At 41.7% G+C, this 4,799-nt stretch overlaps 1 pseudogene; it reads right to left on the bottom strand.

The window, feature by feature from the left end:
* Nucleotides 1-3,113: 3,113 nt before the first annotated feature.
* On the bottom strand, nucleotides 3,114-4,254 carry LOC148519773 (uncharacterized; annotated as a pseudogene).
* Nucleotides 4,255-4,799: the final 545 nt, after the last annotated feature.

Raw genomic sequence — 4,799 nt, 5'->3', positions numbered from 1 at the left:
GCTATGCGAGTGGCCAGGAGGCCGCTCTAAAAAACAAGAAGGCCGGCCCTGATTCAGAGCGAGCGCTCTGTCAGAGCATCCGGCTCTGAATCAGGGCCACAGTTAGTAACAGGCTTTATACTAGAGGTCTGTGATCCATAGGAAGTTTCAGAACATGTGACCCAAATGAATCAGGTTTGAAATAATGAGCAATCTAGAAATCCCACAACCTGATGACACCTGGGAAACAGATGATCACTTTAACACTCTATCCCCCGAATGAGAAGCATACCAGCAAACAGGATAGTTCGTCCTACGCCCACAATGGAACTTTGGCAAAAGTAGTCTATCTTTATGTACTGAAATAGTCGCAGTCCTGACAGTGCCAGACAGGCCCTCCTCCAAGCTTCTTGGTCCTCTGTGATGTCTCAGTGTCGCACGACCCCAGAACTTAGAGCTTGCAGGGAGCTGGATGTGTGATCTTGTTGCAGTTCAACCTGACTGTCTGTACAGCCCCCATGACTATGGGAACCTTATTGGTGGATCCAGTCGTGTGGCGCCCATGCACCGCAAACACCAGAGAGACTGCCAGCCCAGACGCAGATGAGCAAGTACAGCCCTCAGGAAAAATAGCTGTGACTAGGGTGGACATGGACGGCTGTGAGATGGCACAGCTGGACCCAATAACAGAGGCTTGGATCTCGTGACAATGACCTCATCATCAGACACTGCATTGGGGTTTATTTGCCCAAAGAAGAACCTGGGCCTATGTAGGCTCTGCAGTACCTCATGAAGCTGCTCTGTTCTGCCTCTGGGCCCTTTCAGTCTGCTTATGGAGTGCTGCATATCTAAAGTAAGTGGTGAGAACTGACAAAGTTCCTGCTGCCATACTTCCTACAGCCACATTGTTGCAGGTGATTCTTTCCCTTTCTATAGGCATAATGATGAAGCTTGAATGAATAGAGGGCCAGATTCAAAGGTTCTATGCAGAGGCGGCTGCATGGTTTGCTGCAACTGCGTCTGCCTTTATATGATAATGCTTTAACTGATTCTGAGCATACTGGCAGCAGTGCTATTCCATCTTGTTGCCTATTTAGACACAACGTTCCAGGCACCCTGCAAGCCAAATGCAGGTACTGTGAGACAGCCCCATTCACCCACCCCTAGTTAAAGCCCTGGGAAGAGAGAACATGAATGGACATACAGTTTAAAATGGGAAAAATGTTGACATACAGGTGAGGGAAGTTTGGGGAGCACATGAATTGACATACAGATGGGGAGCATAATACTGGATGGACACAGATGAGGGGGTAGGCAAAAACAATACAGAACATACAGACAGGTGGACAGTACAATTCAGAACATACAGATGAGGGTGTAGCACAATACAGAACATACAGATGAGGATGTAGCACAATACAGAACATACAGATGAGGGTGTAGCACAATACAGAACATACAGATGAGGGTGTAGCACAATACAGAACATACAGATGAGGGTGTAGCACAATACAGAACATACAGATGAGGGTGTAGCACACTACAGAACATACAGATGAGGGTGTAGCACAATACAGAACATACAGATGAGGGTGTAGCACAATACAGAACATACAGATGAGGGTGTAGCACAATACAGAACATACAGATGAGGGTGTAGCACAATACAGAACATACAGATGAGGGTGTAGCACAATTCAGAACATACAGATGAGGGTGTAGCACAATACAGAACATACAGATGAGGGTGTAGCACAATACAGAACATACAGATGAGGGTGTAGCACAATACAGAACATACAGATGAGGGTGTAGCACAATACAGAACATACAGATGAGGATGTAGCACAATACAGAACATACAGATGGGAGGTGGGAAGGCTTAGTACAACTCATACAGATATGGGAAGAGGATGAGAACATACAGACAATAGTAGGGGCACAAGACTAAGAAAACATTGCAAATTGGAAAGAATGATCCAGCAATAATAATTATAGGATACAAGCTATACAGGTTGAGTCTCCCATATCCAAAATGCTTAGGACCAGGGGTATGTTGGACATCGGAATATTCCGTATTTTGGAATATTTGCAAACCATATTGAAATGTTTTAGGAATATATGTGTTTATGTGTTATATACACCTTATACACAGCCTGCAGGTAATTTTATGCAATATTTTCGATAATTGTGTGGCTCAAACAAAGTTTGTGTACATACATGAAATTCATTTATGTTTCATATACACATTATACACAAAGCCTATAGGTAATTTTATACTTTATTTTTAATAATTTTGTGCTTTAAACAAAGTTTGTGTACATTGAACCATCAAAAAGCAAAGGTTTCACTATCTCAGTCATGCTAAAAATATTCTGTATTTCGGAATATTTGGATATGGGAGACCCCGAAACGTTGACTGATATTAATAAACCCCTCTGGTGAGGGTATTTGGATTTACAAGTCTCTGAGTGCCACCTATCATTATGTAGGATATTGATTAGGGGCGCTGACCCCATCAGGAGGGCACCAGAGCCAGTTAGGCTATATGCCTTTTTGTTATCGGAGTGCCGGAGGACTGCATGGGAGAGAGGGAGGGAGAATATAGCGGTACTCATCCCTCCACCAGCAAATAAAAATGATCTAGCTGTCATATTGAGCAACGTTTCAGCCCTATTTATTTTCAGAGCTTTCGTCAAGCGCAAAAGATTCCATATACATAAAAAATAATAGAGATACACTCACCATTAAATACCTCGTGGGGTCCAACCTCCTGCTCATCACCGCCACCGGGTCCGGAAATGACGGTCGCGGGGGAGGGGTGATGTTAGTGGTCGGCGCCTCCTGTTGCTGGGTAACCAGCATAAACACCCTACTGTGTAGACACATACATCAGACATATATTGGACTAACAAAAACATATAATGATCAGCAGCTTTAGTGAAGCCAGGTCACTGGTGCTACTATACTAATACAAGATAGGTATTAGCTACTGCATGATTCAAAAGGTTACATTTTAAAGAACGATCATTATTATACATAGTTATGCCCATTCCAAGTTATTATCATGTATTTTCAAAGAGATATATGTACCACCTATACATGCTTTTAATATTAGCAAATATACTATGATTCTAACAACACTGGACTATAATAGACATTACACTATAAAGAACACTATAAAAAAAACAATGTAACCCCAGTGTTTCATTGAGACCCTGGGGGTCCAGGGTTCCTAGTCTGTTTATCCATTTGGATTCCAGCTGGAGTAATTTTTTCCCCCTGTTACCTCCCCTTGTACTAGGAGGGACATGATCAATGATCTGGTAACTAATTGTAGCCACATTATGTTTGGCTTGTAGGAAATGTTGTGCTACAGGTTGTTCACTGTTGCCCCTTGTTATGGCAGTTCTTATTGCCAATCTATGGAGCGCCATTCGCTCTTTGAACTGGCGCTCGGTTTTACCAATGTAATGGCGAGCACACGGGCAGGTTATCATATAGAAAACGAATTTACTAGAACATGTAATATAGTGATGTATTTTTATTTTTTCGCCTGTAAACTGGTGGCAAAAGTAGGTCCCTTGTTGTAGGTATCTGCAAGTCAGGCAATTAGGACATTTATAACATCCCATCTTGGGCTTACCCAAAAATGAAATATTTTCATGTTTGCCTATGCTGGAAATATCTGTCCTTACTACGAAATCTCTAATTTTTTTGCCCCTACGCTAACATGGCATTAATTTAGTCTGATGTAGTGAGGGCAACTCAGGGTCAGAAGTGATCACTGGCCATAATTTTTTAGCACTACGATTACTGTGTGTGCTCAAGTGATCGTAAGTATTAACCCATGTGTGTGTTTTACCCCTGGAATTTTTAGGCTTAGATCTATAAAATTCCTCTGTGATAATAGATATAGCCTTCTGTTTTTGCTTAAGTAATAAGGTCTTAGTAAAACCTCGCTCTTCAAATTTTTTTTATCATGGTATCAATCTGTCTCATTGCTTCCTCTTGTTTAGAGGTAATACGTAATACTCGGAGGAATTGTGAGTATGGTAAGCCAGCTTTTAATGACTCAGGGTGTGCACTACTAGCAAGGGGTAGATTATTTCAGTCTGTAGATTTGGAATATAGTCATGTTTCCAAAATATTACCTTTCTTGGTAATGGTGACATCCAAGAAGTTTACTTGTTCTTTATCTACCTGATAGGTGAATTTCACCGGACTGTCGGTAGTGTTGTGCATTCTGATAACTTCGCTAAATGCATCCTCCATGCCTGTCCATAGAATTAACAGGTCATCTATGTACCTAAAAAATGCCAAAATATTTTTAGAGACATTGATATCCGTAAAAAAAACACATCTTGTTCAATCAATAACATTAAGGTATTGGCGTACGATGGAGTCACAGTCGACCCCATCGCACAGCCAGATACCTGCAAATAATGTCCTCCGTCAAAGAAAAAATAATTATGGGTTAATACATATTCCAACAGAGAAAGGAAAAATTCTAGATCAGGGCCAGCATACCATGGGTTATTAGTAAGCAACATTTTTGTGGCTAATAATCCCATCTATTGGGGTATGCAAGTATATAGATTGCAAACATATACTGTACATAATAAACAATTCCCTGGGATTTCCATGAGTTCCCTCAAAGATATCAACAGACTATTAGGGCCAAATGTAATAGGTAGTCAGTTTTAGTAACAGTACAAACTCGCACTTTCTCGCACTTTTAAAAAGTGCGAGTTTGTACTAGGGGTGAGCGGGTTCGGATTTCTGAAATCCGAACCCCCCCGAGCCCCCCCGATCCGAGT

This window comes from Taudactylus pleione, unplaced genomic scaffold (assembly GCF_031769625.1).
Source record: "Taudactylus pleione unplaced genomic scaffold, aTauple2 ptg000183l, whole genome shotgun sequence".
NCBI lineage: Eukaryota > Metazoa > Chordata > Amphibia > Anura > Myobatrachidae > Taudactylus > Taudactylus pleione.
The sequence above is the reverse complement of the archived record's forward strand: the minus strand, read 5'-3'. Positions and strand labels throughout refer to the sequence as shown.